At 39.9% G+C, this 20,883-nt stretch overlaps 1 protein-coding gene and 1 long non-coding RNA gene across 3 annotated transcripts in view; one reads left to right on the top strand and one right to left on the bottom strand.

The window, feature by feature from the left end:
* MID1 (midline 1) overlaps window positions 1-3,990 on the bottom strand; it is a 241,684-nt gene extending 237,694 nt beyond the window's left edge. For both annotated transcript variants that reach the window (XM_025148536.3, NM_001397661.1), the window contains exon 1: window positions 3,786-3,990. The gene's annotated coding sequence lies outside the window, so the exon portion shown is untranslated. The remainder of the gene's footprint in view (window positions 1-3,785) is intronic.
* Window positions 3,991-6,812: 2,822 nt separating this feature from the next.
* Window positions 6,813-17,825, top strand: LOC124417631. The gene is made up of 3 exons (XR_006933002.1): window positions 6,813-6,885; window positions 14,602-15,134; window positions 16,335-17,825. It is a non-coding gene; the product is annotated as an uncharacterized LOC124417631 (long non-coding RNA).
* Window positions 17,826-20,883: the final 3,058 nt, after the last annotated feature.

The following is a 20,883-nucleotide window of genomic DNA, read 5'->3' as shown; positions in this document are numbered from 1 at the left end:
TCCAGTTACACCTTTGAAAACCAGTGTTTCTTTTTATTGGAAAAATGATAAGAAGTATCAGAAAAAAAGCGTGATGTGCCTAGCTTCCTCTTGCCAATGTGTAGGGTCACTCAGCTTCAAATTGCACACGAGTCAGAAAAAGAAAATAAATACCTGCAGTGATTGTTCTGTTTAAGTCTAGAAATCACATAAACCATTTTTCTATTCGCAGGATGACCAGGTTATGAAACGTAAAAAGGTTTAAGACAATTTACAATCTTCACTTCTAAACCAAAGAAAAGCAATAATATATGCTAAACATGTCAAGCACTCACTCTTTTGAAAGCGACAAATGGGTGAAACTTCTCATGAGTTTAACCCATCAGTAATATAACAGAGACAAAAAAAATGGACTTGGTCCAAGTAATCAAAGGTTGTCATACCCATAAATAATTCCGTGCTTCTTACCTCAGGCACACAAACAAAAATTCCAGTTCAGTCATGCATTAAACTCCAGCTTGTCACATTCAAATATTTCTGTTTCGCTTCAGTCTCGTCTCAGTTACACAACTAAAGACGGTACTACAGGCTTATGCACAAACTTGCTGCACCTTTGCCTAGGTTCAGAGTTTTCGTTTCCAAACTACGCAGTCCAATATAACACCATCGCTGCACTGTGAACTACTAGAACTGATATCAAAGAACCCTTAATTGAATGAAAAATTAATCTTTAAATGGGATCATAATGAATGCTAGCCCTTTTTCTTAATTAGTGAATGAAACACGTCACCTATTAACATGGAAAAGAGACAAATGTCTAGGGCAGGAGGATCGTTTGCCAGAGCTCAGGAAGGAGAGGGCACTGTAAAACCCAGCCATATCTACTGGATTTTGTTGTGATTTCAGAGAATACACAAGATCTATCCTTCAATTTAAGTTGCTTCATCTACTGTGCAATTCTCTTCTTACTGTAAACAAGGTTAAATTTTTTTCTGGGATGTATCTCCCAGACATATATCCTGGTCAGAGAAGGACTTGCTTTTTGTGTATCCAAGGCAATGAAAACTCATGCAATACCACACTTGCAGCACCAAATTAAAAAAAAAAAAAATAGCAGTGCAGATGCTACTTCTTGGTAGGTCCTGGTGTGATAGTGCAAGCTTTGCAGCTGCCCCATTACACGTGCTTTGGGTGGCAGAGGAGGGTACAAGAAAGTTTGTGGTGAAATGCATGAGTGTTCACAGTGCCCCCCACAGTTCCCCCTCTCTGGAAGAGCCTGCATTTGGGACCAGCCCCAGGATGGCCACACACACAGATGGCTGCTCAGATCACAGAATCACAAAGGTTGGAAAAGACCTACAAGATCACCCAGGCCAACCATCCACTTATCACCAATAATCCTCACTAAGCCATGTCCCTCATCTCAACATCTAAATGTTCCTTGAACACCTCCAGGGTTGGTGACTCCACCACCTCCCTGGGCAGCCCATTCCAGTGCCTGACCACTCTTTTGGGAAAGTAGCATTTCCTAACATCCAGCCTGAATCTCCCCCAGCACAACTTGAGGCCATTCCCTCTAGTCCTATCGCTAGTTACACAAGAGAAGTGGCTGTCCCCCAGTTCACTACAGCCTCCCTTCAGGTAGTTATAGAAAGCAATAAAGTCTCCCCTGAGCCTCCTCTTCTCCAGACTGAACAATCCCAGCTCTCTTAGCTGCTCCTCATAAGGTTTGAGCTCCAGACCTCAGATCTTGGGCTAGAGTAAGTTCATGCCAGCCCACAAGATTCTGTGCAGGCTTTGAATCAGTCTTCTATCTCACTTCATACTGGGAAGCCAGAAGACCGTGAATGACTGTAGCACAGCTAGATGCCAAACGAATGGGGGCAATGTAATTTACTAGATAGACTAGGGGAAAGGAGATTTAAGAGTAAGTTTATCCAGTGTCTTATCCTGCCCTTTAAATTCATACTTTAATTATTAACAACCCTGCTAAAATCTATCCTCTGTGCTCCCACTCAATTCACATTAATAAAGGTTATATTGCCCAGAGATATGGTGGATGCCACATCCATGGATACACTCAAGGTCAGATTGGACTGGGCTCTGAGTAACCTGATCTAGCTGTAGGTGTCCCTGTTCATTGCAGGGAGTTGCACTAGGTGGCCTTTAAGGATCTCTTTTAACTCAAATGATTCTATGATTGTATGATATGAACTGAAAATCACAAGGATGAGAAGTGATACAAAGGAATTGTATGGTTCTGGTCCACCAGTCCTGTATTTGCTGTACTGCCTTCCACCAAGACCAAAGATGTTTCATGACAATGAACTCACTAGTGGTAGTTCTGAAGCACTGTCTAGTGTTTAACTTCTTATATAAGCTCCTATAAAATGCTCTGCTGAAACTACTGCCATGTGTCATTCCCATTGGTACCTCAATAAGCATTCACAGTCAGGAATTTAGAATGCTCATACATATAAGTGAATGAGAATATGTATCAAGACAAGTGAACTATAATCCTGGTGCCTCCCTAGTAATGTCGCATTACAAACTCCAAGTAGACATTCATTCATAAAAATTTTAAAATTGTATAAAGAAGAGAGTTTTTGAATTACAATAATCTTCACTCTAAGCTTTTAAGCCCTTAGCTGTAAAACTGTACTTTACTTTCATACTTTGGCCCCCAGGAGAGACATAGCTGTAACTCCCATAACTACTGCATTATCATGCATGCACCCACTTCAGTATGATTAACAACGAAAATTAGTGAAAAGTAGTGTGATGTCTACCAGTTGCTAAGATCAGAAAACCATTCTGAAAATAAACTCCACCTGTTGCTGAATAGCTCTGTGTTTTTTTTTTTTTTCCTTAGAAGGCACTTCTCAGAGAAACAACTCAAAGTATTCTTTCATTCCTACCTTCTATGCCATAACTGCACAAAACTTGAGCGAGCTGCCGCAGTTCACGTGCTGATGCTAACACTAACTGTCCCGAAGGACTGCACAGCAGCACTCTTCCAACTAGAAAACTGCTTGAGATAAGTTTTCAACTTGACTTTTTATTATGTCTCCACCAAAATATACTCAGAACAAACTTTTCCTCCCTTTCTCTCTCGGTCAGGATTTTACACAGAACCTCTTGTAAAGGTTATCAGAATGTGCAAATATTTCCCAGGCAACGCATCCTTGTTGTGAACTGGGGTAATCTCTACTGTGGAAGAACAAGTTTCGCTTACATTTCTTAGAACAGTACCTGCAGTTTCTTTTTTAACTCACTGAAAAAGCTTTATTACTCCAGGAACTCCCTGTATTCCAGCAAATGCATCCCAGCTATGCTGTTTGGGCTGCATTCACACACATCACAATAAAGAACACTGAGATCCCAGAAGGGCTGAAGGAGCACACCTTTCACAAAGGGCACGTTTCACACTACGGAGTGAAGGACCATTCTCCAGACATGACAGGATCATAAAATTCTGCATTTGCAGGGGTCTATAATGTTAAGCAAAGCATCTCAGCCTCATTTCCAGTCTCACGTCTGCTTTCCATCAGAGATAAGAAAGTTTGATGATCTCCCCAGTAAAAAGAAGGTGTACGTGAAATTAGAAGCACACGGAACGTCAGATAAGCGAAAGTAACTGTGCACACAGATGTTGCTGCAAACAAGAAGTGTGCTTTTGCTCCGCAGCCTCTGAAAAACCCAACAAGCCCTTTCGGGAGGGAGCAGCAGCTGTGGGAACAAGTCTCGCAGGCAGCCCCCCGAGCCTCTCTACCACCCTCCCGCCGCAGGGCTCCGTACCGACATACCTGCCTCTCCATTTTGGCTCCCCGGCTCTTTTCCTCCTCGTCCCGAAGTTGAAGAAAACGGGATAGTCCTTCCTTACGCTGGGCTGAGCTGAGCTGCCCTGCTGCCGCTGGTACTGCCGCTACTATTGCTGCTGGTGGTGCTGCCGCTGCTGCCGAGCCCTGTCCAGCCCGCGCAGTGCCGCTCGCTGGGCGCAAACCTCACCCCAGCCCCGCCGCCTGGCAGGTTTCCTTATATAGGTGAACGCTAATTGCATTCCTGGTGGCAGAGGCTAGCCGGGAGAGAGCTTAACTTGGTTAACTCCACAAATACCAAACGGGGCTGCCTGCCTGAAGTTTGCTTGCGTAGCACTTCAGTGCCTTCAGAGGGGAGAATGGATTCCTTGCGGCGGTTTAGCACCTATGAAGCTATTCCATTTCTTACAGCTATAGCAATGTTGAGTGCTATGTCACTATTACATTAAACACTTGATATTTTTACAGGACACCCGCCTCATACATTTTATACCCACTTATACATTTTACTACAAGAAAAGCACACAAGTTCACAGAGGTAACAGGCATGCACGTTCTGATAGTGTTAAAATAATTCCAGTTCTATCAGTTTTCTACGTGGATAGGCTGCCATATATCAAGTGTTACGTGAAAAAGGGTTGCAACACTGCTGTCAATGGGGGAAAAAAAAAAAAGCAGTACAAGACAAGGTTGTTTACCTGTTTTCTACTTCCTTTTCTATACAATGTAATAGCTAAGCTTCTGGTGATAGATCTGTCTTTGTCAGAGAGGTGTGATTGTGATACATTAACAGACACACCCATCCACACAGAGATATAGGGATAGGGTGCATACCCAGAACAAGCACACACTGCGCTCTGCAGAGCAGTGGTATACTTGACTCTCCTTGCCAACCCACTACTCACTAAACCCCTTCTGCAAACACAACTCAAATGTCTTCAAGAAGCAATTAATTAATCATAAGGAAAATCATGCCGCTTGTTCCCCTTTATACTACTCCCTCAAGATTCCCCTATTCATTATGGCCCTCCTTCTACAAGCCGCAACACTAACATATGCAGAGAAGGACAGAGAGCAAAAGACACGAAGACAAAAAGGAACAAATAAAACAAAGGGTGAATGAAACCAAAACAAGAAATAAGAGTTAAAAGGTTTGATCAAATGATGAAAGGCTGATGTTTACAAACAGTACACTGAACTCTAAAGCATATCTTTTTTTTTCTTCTTCTTTCATTTGTTCCTTTGGATGTATCACTTATAACGTCAGACAGAAAAGAGACAAAATCTGCTTCCTGATGACCTCTGGAAGGCTAGGGAGAACCATCCAAATGCTGGATATCATCATTACCCAGTGGACTAGAACTTTTCTTATCCCCATGTAATATATGTCTTAGAGATCATCAAATAATACACTGTGCAGAAAAGCTGTTCCTAATGACCACTCCTAACGGTTTCAATACTTCTTTCATTATAATTTTCCTCTCCCCTGAGGCATAAACATTCAACCTCTTGATACTGCAGGAGCTCGGCTTATAAGTGGAGAAAAATGAAAAACAATACCAATAAAAGCTGTAAGACTCAATAAATATATCTAAAATAGTCTCCCTATACAGTACAAAGGGAACCAAGAATACGTGGCCAGGGGCATGGTGTAATGGTCTTCATGGGACTCCTTCAGGACACATAACTCACTTGTGGCTTCACAGTATAGGAATATGTCAGCCCTGCCAAGTTATGACAAAGTATGTGCAGTGGACTATACAGCCTTGTATTCCCTTAACATCAGAGAGCTTGTGACCAGTTCCTGACTGAGTATCAGTTTTTCAGATGAACCAAGCAATTAAAATCCACCAGATTCCCAAAAATGCAAAAACAATGAAAGGTTAAAAGGACAAAATAGATAATGTTAAAATAGATGTTACTTCAAGTACGACTGATATCTCTTCTAAGGTTAGATCTTTTTCTGTTGCCTAACTCAGAGCCCACAACAAACTTCACATTCGTTTATCCAAAACTGCTCTCTTAATCAAGGATTTTATTACTGCTCCTTCAATGCAGCTGTAACTACTTTATTTTCCCTATTCAACTAAGGAACCCTACTCAACTAAGGCAACATTCTGCACCTGAAAACTCCCTTCACCTGACTCAATCATCATATTGTGGATCAGTTTGGGATCTCACAGCCAGGCACGATGCCTCATTCTTTAGCTACTGATCCCCAAACTATAATACCAGCAGACAAAAAGCATGAAAAGTTTCCCTAAGTCCTACATAGGCTACCTGTGTGAGATATAATCCCTTTACTCAAAAGAGAGGTTGGCAGGAAGGCATTACTTTTTTCTCAAATGTAAATTAAAAAAAAACTAAAACCCTACACTTTCACTTCATGCCTCTGCTGAAGCATTAAAAGCAGTTAATTATGGTAAGTCTTCATAGATCCTATTTACTTTTGTGAGGTTTTTTTTTTTGGTGTGTGTTATTTAAAATATATATATGTATATGTATACAATCCTGAAGCAATCCAGTTAATTCCCGAAGCTGGGAGTAATCTTGGTGTATTACTTTCATCTACTTTGCTATCACAAATGCATTATCTAAAGCGGATCCTAAGAGAACATTGATTACCTTCTAAGCAATCCCTCCTGTTCTTCAGAAAGAGCTCTAGTAGTTCCAAAGTCTGCATTCAGAGTCTGAGGATACTAGAAAAGCTCTGAGCAGACATCTAAAGTACATCATTTTTAACGTTAGACTCTTAAAAGATTCATTAGAAATGACTGCAGGTTATGACAATGTGTTACTTTCTTTGTTGCAGCGCTCCACGTTATCTTTGGCAAAAGCTCAGCATTTAAGTAACCGCTCTCATTCAGGGTGTCATTAGCTTGTTTCCGGTGCACAATTCATATAAACGGTTTACTGAGGTTAGTTTAGTTCCTGCTTTTAGATAGTAACTATTTGTTAGCCCAACGACCTTTGTCCGGTAGAGCAGCAGTCCCAGACAGGATCTGGTAACTGATCAGAGTTTTGCTGTGTTCCTCTTGACTTCCACTTCTGTGCCCCGCTGGCCATATTTTCTTCATCTCCAAAGATGGTTTGTAAGAAACAATTTTTATTTATTTCTCTTATACATTCTTATAAAAAGGCTGACGGATTTTCCTCTTTGTATTTCTGCCCATTTTTTAAATATACAGTCCTGCTGCTGTTTACATTGCTATACTAGAAATGGAAATCCAGTATAAATTCCCATGGTGAATTTGGATTGTATGGAATAGATAAGTGCAGTACACTCAGAAATATATTTCCTATTAAACAAACAACGTTGGTCCCTAATCTTGTCATGTATGTCTAAATATCTGCCTTGACTTTTTTCCTTATTAAAAGCTAAGGGAAACACAGCAGATTCAGTCTCCTTTTACTGAATACTTACTCGATGACAAGGTAGCCTTCTGAAGTTCATTGTGGGCTGAAATCATGCACACTTGAGCAGCTCAGTAAACTGACTAAATGTAGCCAGATAAGTTTAAAGTAACAGGGATCTCTCGAGTTTCATGGCAAAACTGCTGCCCCACAGTTTCCAGAATTAAGCTGTTAATGCATTCTTGAAGTTCTGATTCTTTCAATTCAATGGCAACACTTCCTTTCACTTTAATATTGACAAGATTTCATACCTCACCTTCGTATCTGCCTCTTTATATCTTCAGTTTCCCTTAGAGATGTGCATCATTGAGCATCCCACAATGCATGCTCTGTTCTTGTGGACTGCAGCAAGATCATTCCTTCAATAGCTCATTGTTTATTCTCAGCTTCATTACCCAGTCTTCAAATCAAGCAGCATGAGTGGCAGTGTGGCAGCAGTAAGCACCTTACAAATAAGGTAGATTCATTTCTAACAGCCTCAATTTAACATACAAATCACCCCAGAGATGTACAGTTGCACACTGTACCTCTCCATATCAGAAGATTTCCTAGCTTAAAGATCTAAAAGCCCAAATATATTACCAACTTTCCAACTCTGCTAGTGTTACTTCTGCACTGCTGTGAAAATCTTGTATACACACAGACTGCAAATACTGTGGTATTCTGTACAGATGCATTAACAAAATTTGTGCCCAGGCTTTTGAGCTTATATCTAAAAAGATGCAAACAAAATGCTCTGATCTAGAGTAGAGCTTTCTCTGAGAAAGCAGGGAAATATAATGGATTTGTCTGGGATGGAGTTAACTGTGATAGTACAGCCCGGATAGCTCTGTATTTTGGATTTGTGTCTAAAAAGGTGTTGGTAATGTGCTAATGTTTTGGTTACTGCTGAGCAGTGCTTGGCGCACAGTAGCTCTTTCTGCTGCCTCGTCCCTTTGGTGAGTAGGCTGGGAACAGTGAAGAAATGGAGAGAAGACATACATAGTCAGGACAACTGGCCCAAACTGGCCAAAGAGATATTCCGTGTCATTATCATGTCATGCTCTGCAGTAAAATCCAAGGTAGACAAAGAAGGGGAAAGGTGGGATCTTCCCAGGTGACTGGGGTCTGGAAGCTCACTGAGCATCAGTCTGCCTGGAGGTTGGTGAGTGATTTCCTTTGCTGCACTTTTTTTTTCCAGAAGATACCTCAGAGTGGCCTGTGAAAACACCTCATCTCATGGTAAAGTCAAATTGATATGTTAAATTACCTTTAGCAGTGGTCCACTGAAGTAATTTGACTTCACCTGGAAATTCACTAGAAGCACCCATATGGCAACCATGAGTATGAAAAGCAGCTGAAGTTTGTAGCTGCCTCTCAGCCACCCGTTCCCTGACTATGATCAGGAACGCAAAGACACATCAGGTCAAACCATGCAACTCCCTGATAGCAGGCAAACTAAAAACATGGAACCAAGAGCTATAGACACAGCAGTAATTTATATGCTTAGCTAAAAGTAGGCACGGGATTTTAATATGCTTGTCTGCCATTTTATGCTATTCTTTTCTTCCAGCTAACGCAAAATGAAATTAATCTCAGAACCTATATTCATCCAAGATTCAGGCCATAAATGAAAATACACAAGAAAGAAGAAACTAAAAGGTTAAGGCACTGAGAAGCAGATTTCACGTACTGTACACAGCTGAGCCCCCTTATCAGGGGAACACAAGCTGTACGGATCAGTTAACTTTATGATACAACCTTTACTTTTTACTATTTCCTGATCTGGTGTTCAATTTTACAACCTTAATGCAAGTTACTTCACTAATAAAGCATTTCTTATAAAGTTTGACCATATTACTTAACCTTTACACAGGAACAAAGATGTCAAAACATGTTAAAGGCTAATGTCTAAGGGTATTATGTTGACTCTTGGGAAACAAATTGAGCTTTCCTCTGTGACGCTGTTTCAAAATTCATCATTAAAAGCTATGTGGTACAAGAAGTTGCTATCTTTAACCTTGCACCACGTGTTCTTCAGACTTCAGAATCATGCTTACACAAAACAAGAGTTTTATGTTTCCATTAAATACATTTAAAACTCAAGGTTGTGCTATTAGCCGAAGCAATTAGTGCAAGATCCAGCAAAAAAGCTATTTGGTCCTAAAGAGTTTAAATGCTTTATCTGGAAAAGTTAATGAAATATTTGCAGTGTTGTTATTAACTAAGATTAGAAGTGGATTAAAATGGCATTTGGAAAATAAATCAGACAATTAAAGATCTTCTCAAGAACCGTGGAAACTCCTTAGGGTCTGGGGAAAGAACACTCAGAATGCCTACACAAAGAAGGACATTTTGAAAACACTTCATTTGTAGTACCATAGGAATTCAGGCTGCAGAAACTGCCTTCACGTCAACATCAACACCAGGGTTTGTAACAACTATGATGCCTAATGCTCATCAGCTGTGCCTTAAGCTTTCACTTAAAGTCCTTTCAAGATGTCTTTAATTGCAGCACCTTCCATGTTCAGCATGTTGTGCCAATGGTGAGGCTATTAGAAATGTTCCTGTTCCTTAGCATTTTAACTGATGCAACTATCAGATTAGTTAAGTCAGTAAAGTGATTTTGAGCCGTGTGGAGGGGAAGGGTGATGCTGTAGTTGAAACAATCATTGTTAGTTGATTTTTACATTGCAACCCAAGTATTTCTGCAAAAGATGGGGGAAAAAAATTGGAAAATCCTAAATGAGAAAAGAGAGATAACTCAGAACAGGTGGTGGGAGAGGCAGTGCAGGACCACCTGTTCTCTTGCTTGTCTGGAAGGCAGCATACAACAGCTTGTTGACACACTTTCCCTAGCACTTCTGAGAGAGTCACAGCTTGGCAACCATGTTTCTTCCCTGTGATTTCATTTTTACCTGACTACAAAAAGCAGTGATGCCCTGAAAATCAGAGCACAGTCAGCCTAAGCTATTCTGTAGTTTCCAGAAGAGAAACACTATAGTGACTCACACTGCAGATAAGCATGGCCCGACAGTGGTGCAACTCTCTTGACTGCCCATAGGCTGCTGGCCAAAAAGCATACAAAAATAAGTTATATGACTAAGAAAATGTTGATCAAAATGCATAGTATGTGAATTATTTTGATTGAAACAACATTATTTATTGGTGGAATATATGAATTAGTTTGATCCTTAGTTTTACGTAGTCCACGCCAAGCAAAAACAGTTTGAATCCAACCATATGCAAAAAGACATCAAAATTTAAGGGAAGAGAGGAAGTTTTACATTCTTGAAGTTCCAACTGTTAGAAGGAAAATGCAGAAGCTTTTCTTTACAGGTCCTTGTCACATGGAGAATCTGAAGGACTGCTCTCGTTCCCAAACGAGAGGGTGAGAAAATCATTCTACGGTACATAGGCAGGAATGCATATACTGTGACAATAAATGTTTTTGATAGAAAGCCATCTGTCCCAGTCACTACTTACAAAGTGAATTGTTCTTCCAAAACATCCGTAAAACAACTAGTTATAATGCAATCTTAGACTTTGTGTCTGTACAAACAAGAATCAGAAACACTAATGATATATATAACACATATTAAGAGAACTGTACATAGGAGTAGGGAGGTAATGGCTCATGCATTCATATGACAGCTAAGGCTTAGGATATCTTTTGACCTTCACACTGTGAAGATGAGAAAGCATCAAAGATGAGCATTAGGAAAGCTACAAAATATAAGAAACAAAATGGGAAGAACGTACAATTTATACAAACAAGCAAAAAGGAAGACTTAAGGTGTTACTGAGAGAAGCAGGATGAAAGGGAGAGAATTGTTCATGGCAGACCACAGAAAATGTTCACTCTAAACATAACAAACTTAGATAAGATGTGAGGACAAAGCTCCAAATACGATTTATTCATCAATGAGGCAGTCTGCCAAGGGAGACCTCTGAGATATCACAAGAGGAAATACTTAAAGGGAGGTTAGATAATATACTCAAAATAGTACAGATGATAAACCTGTAAAATGTGTAAGAGGCCAGATTGAATAACTTCTTTTAGTCTATACTCCCAAGTTTTTTGTTGTTGCTGTTGTTGTTTGTTTTTTGTTTTTTTGGACTTTACATACAAAAATATCCTGACAAGATGAAGCTTGGAATAGAAGGTAAAGTCCAGTCCTACGAAGACTTATCCAGTTTAAGATTATCCAACTATGCAAATAGCTTCACTAAAGACAGCATAATTCATGTAATAGAGAGTGGTTTGAAATATTCAGATAGTTTCTCCTCCACAGGAGTCCAAATACTATTTTAATGGTATGTAAAGGAATCTAGCTTAGGAACTGGATACGGGAGATAGCACAGGCAAATTTCTATCCACTCTAAGAGACATACATCTATCCCGGTCTTCCACTGCCATCACTTACGCTAGGCTTGCTACTGAGTAATATTTGAACCTCCTAGAACTGGAACCTTCTTCCCAAGTACACACAGGATTTTGTCACATTTTTCTGCAAACATTCCTCTGATGTAGTTTTTAAATGCACTGAAATGACAACTTCAGGAGATCCAAAGGAAAGAATAGGATGGAGACTTTATCAGGCCAAGCCATTTCACTGTCATTCTGCTCTCTGTTGCCCCAGCTGCTGCCCTTGTGGACTTTCCACATGGCATCTTCACAGCTCCAAAGCAAGGGAAAACCACTCCTTTGCCAAATTCCCTGATCTCTCAGGCAGCATTTAACACTTGTTATAATATGCTGTGGAGGGATATTTAGTTTAAGTTCGCTTATCAAGTCAGCTCTCTGATACTTGTGTTGCAAGTAACAGAGGAATAATCAGCTCCATACACAAGGATGCCATCTTATCCTATTTCAGAGTCTCCTGTAAATCAGACACCTGACACAAGAAAAAAAATCTTAACAGATTCTAGAAGAATCTAGAAGATATCCATTTATCCTAATCATTAAGGGATGCTGATGTTATTCAGCAGAGAACAAACTCCTCCATACCCATGGATGGATCATGAATTAAGAGTGAAGTAAAACTTTCCCCTTCCTTTCCCTTCCATAGCTGGTAAAAGGGCTGGAAGGTATGTCCTGTGAGGAGAGGATGAGGACACTTGAGGTATCCAGTCTGGAGAAGAAGAGGCTGAGAGGTGACCTTGCTTTTCTCTGTAGCTCCCTGAGGAGGGAAAGCACAGGGGGAAAGCTGGACTCTTCTCCCCAGTAACTGGTGATATGATGCATGGGAAATGAACAAAGCAGAGTCAGAGGAGGTTCAGTCTGGATATTATTAGGAACATTCATATACCATGAGGGCAGTCAAATGCTGTAAGAGGCATTCCACACCTGCCAGTATTCAGGTGACTTGGATAATGCCATCAATATTATGCTTTAACTTAGCCCTGAGGTGGTCAAAAAGTAGAACTTGATGGTCTTTGAAGGCTCCTTCCAATTAAAGTATTCTAAATAAATCCTAAATATCTATTTTATTGTTTCCTCCTTCTTCTTCCCCTTCTCTCCTCTTTATTTTCTCTTTCCTTTTCCCTTTTCCATTCCTTCCCCTTTTCCCTTTCTTTCCAAGTGTGTCCCTCATGAACTACACTGTACTTCTTTCTAAAAAAGTGGAAAATCAACAGCTCTGTGATTGTGATTCGGCCCCACACTTTGATTAATTTTAAAAGGAATTAGAACTGCTTGAATGAGTAAAAAAAAAAAAAAGTTCTCAAGCGCAAAGTCTACAGAATATTACAAAACATACAGTATAATCCATGTTAATCACAGAGATAGAAATAAATGCTCAAAAATGAAAAATGCAGAACAGAAGTTTAATTCAATCTAACCATTAAGAAAACTCTTCTGCCTGTAAGCTGATCTACAGGTAAAAAAATGTAGTCGCTGTCCTTGGGGCTTCATCATTCAGGCAACAACATTTACTTCTACTTCTTCCCTTTTTCCTCTATTGCTTTAACACCTCTCATTACTCTTTCCCCATAACATAGAGGGTGTAATTGAAGGAAGAAGTGGACAAAATTGTTCAATTCCTTATGGAAAAGGCTGCAGCACATATTTTCACAAATTTGCAAATACTACCAGCTGTCTCCAAAAACTGATGGTAGTTCAGTTTTCTCTTCTTGTTGTTTCACCAAGGGAGTTTAAAACTGTAAGAAATGCAGCACTTACCAAGAAAAAAAGAAAAAACATGTTTACTTTGGGAGCTCTTGGATTAGGGAAAATGGCAGAGTTTTAAAGGGGTGTGTGTGTTTTTTTCTTTTTTAATAGTCTGAAGGTGCCTGAATAACGTGAAATGCTTAAAAATTACTGTGAGCAAAGCCAAGAAGTGAAGGAAACTTCCAATCCCTTCAAGAGCCCTATTTATTTCAGCTTTCCATGTCCAAATATAAGCTTTCCACATGCTTTGGCACCAAAACTGGTTTAAAAAATCTAACAGGAAACTTTATTACTTGAAACGTACCCCAAAAGGAAACATCAGTATTTACATTAAAACTTTTAAATACTGATTTAATTTTGCATAAGATAATTTATTCTGCTGTTGAAGAAATTAAATATCATTCAGTTAACAGAGTACAAAATGACAATGAGTAAAGAAAGGCTGAGACAGGAAGGGCAGCAACAAAAGATGCTATGATCTCATAATCCATCATGAGCTAAGCAGAAGCACACTAGATCAGTACCTAAAGTGTACATTTATATATAAAACACTACCATTTTATGTCATTCAGAAGAAAAGAAATGATGTGCATTCCCAGCAAACCAACAGTCAAGGGCAATGTTTCACAGCACAATGACACTGGAAGCTTGTTATTTTAAAGCAGACACGGAGACGAATCCTTAGCTATTTACATTTATTGAGTTACTTATTTAATAAAAACAATCATATTTCATAATTCTGCAATATTAACAGTTGGCTCAAATGAACTTTCAGTTCAGATAAGTATACTCCATGCATGACATCTCCCTTCAATCTTCAGTTATACTGACCACCTTCTACGTCTTCACTTGATAAACTGTATACATACATAGAATCATAGAATGGCTTGGGTGGAAGTTAACTCTAAAGATCAGCAGATGGAGATATAAAGATCTACTCAGCTCCCCTGGGCAGTGATATCTTCCACTAAATCAGGTTGCTCAAGGCCCTATTCAACCCAACTTTGAACACTTGATTGACCGACAAAATTCAAGGCAGATTTCTGAACACTAAAAATCAGCAGGACTCCAAATCAATCAGCTACATTTGGAAACGTAGTCTTGTGACAGTATTATGCAAAAACCAGAGACTTCAGTCTGGATCCAGCCCAGGAGTAAATTATGCACCAAACTTCACTGTGGTCTGTATCATCTCCCGTACTCCTCAGAATGAATTCCAAATTTCCTTCTCCCCTCTAGGTCTCTTCCTAGTATGTCCCTCCAGTTAGCAGCTCTGAAAACTGGCCCAATGCACTGCTTTCTCCTGAGCAACTCCAATCATCTAAATGACTTCAGCAACTAAGTGGTTCTGTTCTACGTCATCAGCTGGGACTGCTGGGACTGCTCTTCATTTCAAACAGCAACACTCCTTCCATGTCTGAGAGCTCAAGTTGAAGGCTGAACAGTGATTTCTGCACTGCTCATTTTCTTTCAGAAAGCGTGTACTGCTTCCTGTGTTTCTATTTCTGTTTCCAAACCACCAAGAAAGGGAAAAAAAGCAGCGGAACAGAGACTCAAACACACGTGAAGTACCAAGCTGGACAACTCAGCATGATACTAGAAATACCTAGATGTGAGGTTTGGCATTTATGGGATATTAACATTAAGTGCTTCAGAAGATAAACAAGAGAATTAAACAACAGATAGCACAGCCAGCTATGTACATCAGGGCCACCTCTTAGGAACCGATCCCTTCAAGATATTTGTGCCTATAGAAGGAAATGCAAATGAAGGTGGGTGGGGATACGTGTATCGGGTTAAGCTCTTATATCAATATACAAGAGCTCCACGCCCTTATCTCTTTAGATAACTACAACATATTTTTGTTCTACCAACAACAGGAACAATCAGTCAACCACTAAGTCTGGGCTAGAGCGCTAGTAGCTGGGGTGACCCTGGCTATTTGTTTGTTGACAGATTACTGAGCTGTTTAGAAAAGGAGTGATACTGCTGACATTTGGTTCACCTCTGCAGGTGACACCTCCAGCCCTCTATGCATTACAGTTTCCTGTACAGCTGGAAAAAACCCAACCCCCCAAAAAACCGTTTACGAGTAAAAAAATCAGGGAGGAAAAGGGAACTTTTTGCTGCCCACAGCATATGCATAACAGCAACAGGGGCAGTCTGTGCATGAGAAATAGATTGTTCAGTGGTTTGTCTTCCACTTTATGTGGAATATCCTGAGCACTGCTTCCAATATTCATCTATTTAAAGAGGATTCAATACTTATAAAATAGATGCTTTGCTGAAGACATTGTGCTGCATTTGCCACCAGGGTGTGGAAATAACAGATGTTTTCAGGTTTAACCCTGGGCAATGCCTTCATGAAGGCTGCAAGAGGGCAGAACTCCTGTTTCTGCTTTCAGAAAATGGTGGTGCTAACATGCAAGGAAAAGGAGAGCACCAGTACAAATACTGCCCTCTATTCTATAGCTACTCATGTAACTACAACAGCCTGTGAGATGCACTTCCCCTGTTGAAACTCAGCAGAGACTATTCAGGTAGTAATGGTGACCTCTGTTTATCATCCACCCTTCCCAGCTCTCTGAAGCCTATGGATTCCTGCAGTAGGTTGCACGTATATTCACTAACTCTGGTTCTAAATGTAGTGGTTTCTGTTGTTTCTTTTTTTTTCTTCTTCCCTTTTCAGGCCCCTGAAAATGTGACAGGCCAGCTCATTAGCATAACAGTAAGGTGTCCCAGCATGTCTGATGCAAAAGTTTTCAGACATTGCTGGCAGGAAGATGCTAGCATACAGATAACAAAGCTACTAATGTTCTCTTCCACTTCAGCTTGGCCAGTAAAGGCTTTGGATCTCGTTAGGAATTCCTCTTCTTATTTATTTATTTTTCTGGTTTCTGTGGTATGAAGTATGCATCCCTCGGGATTCTTCTTCAGAAACATGTCAGCTTGAGGTTTCTTTTTATTTCCAGCAAACAAGAAGATAATTGAAACCCTTCCTGAGTTACAGCTATGTTTCCTGCTGGAGAGACTGACAGATCCAGCAAAGAACAGAGGACACTGAAAATGTGAACGAACATGTTGCTGAGTTTGCCACGTTATTCCCTTCATATTTTTTACATATACAACATTTTCCTGGTTGGGACTACAGGTACAAAATCTTAAAAGGCAAATCACAAGAGATACTTGAAAACCAGAAAAGAGCAGAAATATTTTTATGTATCTGTAGTTAATGAACATGCCAAACCCATCGCTCTACCAAACAGCATGCCAGCCTGGCTGCTGAGGGACATGAGAAATGCAGATCCCACGGTCATTCACCACCTGGTTTCTCTGCCAAGAGTTTCTATGGCCACCTGTCAGTTGTGGAGGGGATCTTGTCTGTTCTAGAAACAGCTGCCCAGGATGCACAGTGCTGAGATCCTTTACAGTAGAACATTCATCTTCTACTATATCTGCAATAAGCCTTATCCCATGGATGACTTTGGTATAACATGAAGCCCACCTGCAACACACAGTAACTACTGAAAGCTAGTATAGTTGTAGGGCATAATGCAGTTTTTGCCTGACACAATGGGAGTAAACAGACACTCAGGGTTGGTGCTGACAGCAACTAGAGATAGCTGGAGAATTTTTCTTCCTTCACTGGAAATGGAAATGTATCAATTTCTCCCAGAAAAAAAAAATCAGCTGAAATAAAAATTTTATCAGAGGAAAGTTTCCATTGTATGGCCTTGCATGTTTGAATGCATCTCTTGCATGATCTGACATCTAAATTTCTCAAAGGATTTGATGTGGGAACCTCAGATACAATCTTGGGTTTTATCAAGCCTGAAAAACCTACATTGGACATTTCAGATTAGAGTTATCTATCAAATTCATAACCAGGATATTCTAACTACAAGTAAACTACAGATTTCCCAAAGATTACAAGAGACAAGGAAAAAAAATCACACTGTATTTTTACATGATGGTAGAAGTGCACTGAAGTACTGTTTCCCACTTTCATATTGAAAAGGAAAGGTCATTTTAGCATCAAATTACTTCTGTCTTACACTTGAGTTACATTTAAATATACATTTCATAAATGAAGTATCATTGCTCAAGTCTTTAAGCTGTATTGAGTTCACGGCACAAAAAGCCCAGACCTTATGGTGTCTGTTTTATCATACAGAAGTCTACATAAAAGAAAATTAGGAAAAAAAAAGAACGTTGTGAAATTACTCGAATTATTACTTTTTTAATAATAAAGTTTGCTCTCTAATATGAACCAGGAAGTGAAGAGTTGTAGCTCTCACAGTCTCAGACTAAACATCGGGTCGTGGTTCTTTTTGGCTTCTGTTTAAAAAGGCTAATTGATTTGGAAGAGAAAGACACAAAAGATTTTATAATCTAACAATCTCAGACCAGTGAAAAAAGCGGTCCCTGCTTTTTTGATTACAAATAAATGACCTGCGTATCCTAAATGTATGTTCTTTTTACCGTAAGTTGTGCTATTGAATGCACAGGCTAATCTGTAAGGATTGGAGTGGGTAATGCACTAAGAATAAAATTGAAAACAGCACACAAAGTAAAAAGGGAGATAGGCCTGCACGTAACTCATGTCCTTGAATATTTCAGTATCTATTTTGCATAAAATAGAGGGGGAAGGAGAGGAATATTTTTTAAATATTTTCTTCCAAAAATAAGAAAATAGTTGGAGCAGTTATGTGACAGCAATTAATCAAGTTAATGAGTGGAGGGAGAAGGGAAGCATCAACTGTTTCTACCACAAGTACCAAACCTTTTCTCTCAAAAAGAGAGTAAACGTTTCTGAAGTTGTTTCCTGACAAGACATAAGCAGCTGGGAGCAAATCTGTAGGAATCATTCACTCACTAACGTGCAGGTGAAACCTTCTCTCAGTAGAAACAAGACGTAAGGTTTTGAGTGACATGCAAGCACAGAAGCATCATTTCTGTGTTTTAGAATGACAGATAAATGACTGAACTGGTCTTTGGCACCTGCTATTACAGTCTCCAGACTCAGATTCATTCTCACTCATGGCTGGTGTTTGAGGCAGTCCAGGTACCACATTAGATACACATTAAGCAGATGTGCTCTCTTGGGGGATGTCTACTTTCAATCAAACCAGCTCAGGTGCACCAGTAGAGCAACAAGTAGCAGAAAGCTGAGCTGCTCAGTTATCAGACTTCTTTGGTGGGTTTTGCAATCCATGTTGAGCTTGATAATGTTCTGAAGACCTTGTACCCGCATCCAGGCTAGCTAGTTATTCTTGCTGAGATAACTCCAAGTGAGGAGCTGTCATAATTTTGATTTCAATACATATTTTCTTCCCCTATTTTTGAAATACAATATTTTTTATTTTTATTCAAGCATACATAAGGTAGATAATACAGAATCCTGCATCTCCTCCAAAAGTCAGCAACATTCCTGTAGAGTACAATTGCAGAATCCATGTCTCTTACTAATACAATAGCCTGAGCTGCAATATTAGAGCTTAATTTATTTTACATATGAAAGACTTCATTGGGTTTAAAGTGTACTACAATATCTCCATGTTGTGGTTGGATTTTATGGCAAGACTACAGGGCAAGATGATAAAAAATATAATGTGATGCCAAATGGTTCACTGTAGATGAGATATTCTAAAAATACGTTCACACAAACAAGAACACCAATAACATTTGTGAAGCAGCAGAGAGACATGGAAGTCAAGCATAAGCAATAGGAAAAGCTATCTATCTGAATACGCAGAAGGAGAAACACTGCATCTTATCACAAAACGTAGGAGTCATTTCAGCACACTGTGCGTAACGGAGCATAGTAGATACCCACTGTTGCTCTAGTGCCATCAGAAGAAGCTCTTTCTATCTCCATAGCAGGGTAGGCAAGGGCCACCCCCAGTGCAGTTCCTTGCCCACTTCCCCCTCGGAGGTAGTCAGAGGTCTTTAAACTCGTTAGTAGCGGTACTTCCTAACTGTCCAGTTGTGAGTACTTTAATTTCCTGCCCCCCAAGTCACTCCACAGACTACACATCTGTTATCGTAATTTGGAAAGGAGACCTGAACCTGACATTTGCCTCCCCCATACAGAATCGTAGAACCCTTAGAGCTGGAAAGGACCTCTGAAGACCATCTAAGTCCAACTTCCCTGCAGTGAACAGGGATACCACAGCTAGATCAGACTGCCTAGGGTCTGATCCACCCTCACCTTGAAAGTCTCTAGGGATGGACCATCAATCACATAACTAGACAACCTGTTCCAGCACTTCACCATCCTCACTTTAAAAGATTTTTTCCTTTTATCTAACCTAAATCTACCCTCTTTGAGCTTGAAGCCGTTTCCTCTAGTTCTATTCACACATCTCCCTCGTGCAATTACTTCAGCTTTTGTGAAGTGATTCAGGTGGATCAGTATTTTATTCCAAAAAGGAAAAAGGAAAGTGCCTTTTAACAGTCTGGCAAGCAAAAGGACTACATTGCTGCTGAATGTTTAGTTTGATTTTCTGGGAAAACTCTTAATGTACTTCTAATGAACCTCAGCTTCTAAGATGCTAACAGGAACATCCCTGGCCTCACAGTGCTGTCCCTCTCCACATGCCTCTTTTTACTTGCAGTATATTCTTCTCTGTGCATTTTTTAAAGCCTCATTGCTGCCAGCTTCGATTTTTGCCCACATCAGCGCTTTCTGTGTTACTTGTGCACGACATTACTATAAGTTGTTCCTCAGACAGCCCTCTGATACAGCAACAGGAATGGGTGTTATAGTGCTAGCTTAGAACTTTTACCAAAACCAAATTGCAAACCTTCCTGTGCATAAGGGGAGGCCAGCTGCAGTGCTAGCAAAACCATTCTTTAAAACATGTATTTAAATTAAGTTGGTATTTGTTTTATATGGTTTGGGAAGTTTCCATCTGATACCTTCACACTGTGCACCACATATTAATTCCCTTGGATGATATTTGCTTTGGGGAGTCAATTCATTTTTCACTCCTGCCTTCTCAAAGGAGCGATTTACCAGATGTGACAAAGAGAACTCAAAAATGTATTACTAGCCTGAAAGAAAAACAGATTATCAATTTCTGGTTTAATCTCTGTCTTATGCTGGAATAATTCAACTAGGGTATATAACAGATGAAGAAACCACTGCATTTTTATCCATGAAGCTTAAGCACCATCCTTAACAACCTCTGGAACAGTTGGTGCCTTGGAAACTACTTTCCACCATGGAAACAAAGCTACCAATCTCAAGAGGAAAGGTGTGCCCTGTAAGGCACAAAGATGAGTAAATAACCCACAGGTCTGGAAGTCCTTCATGTGAGGAAACAGAACATTAGTGAACCACAACAATGGCAAAGGGAATTGCAAAACCAAATATAATATTTATTGACATTATGCAAGGCCTCAGCTCAGCACTACCAGAAGGATGCGGTACCTCCCTTGCGCTTACTTGCCATGAAAACTAGAGCCTAAATGACTTCTCATTGAGTCAGCTCAGGGAAACAAATGAGCTGGAAGAGA

The sequence above is a fragment of the Gallus gallus genome, chromosome 1, assembly GCF_016699485.2.
Source record: "Gallus gallus isolate bGalGal1 chromosome 1, bGalGal1.mat.broiler.GRCg7b, whole genome shotgun sequence".
Classification (NCBI taxonomy): domain Eukaryota; kingdom Metazoa; phylum Chordata; class Aves; order Galliformes; family Phasianidae; genus Gallus; species Gallus gallus.
The sequence above is the reverse complement of the archived record's forward strand: the minus strand, read 5'-3'. Positions and strand labels throughout refer to the sequence as shown.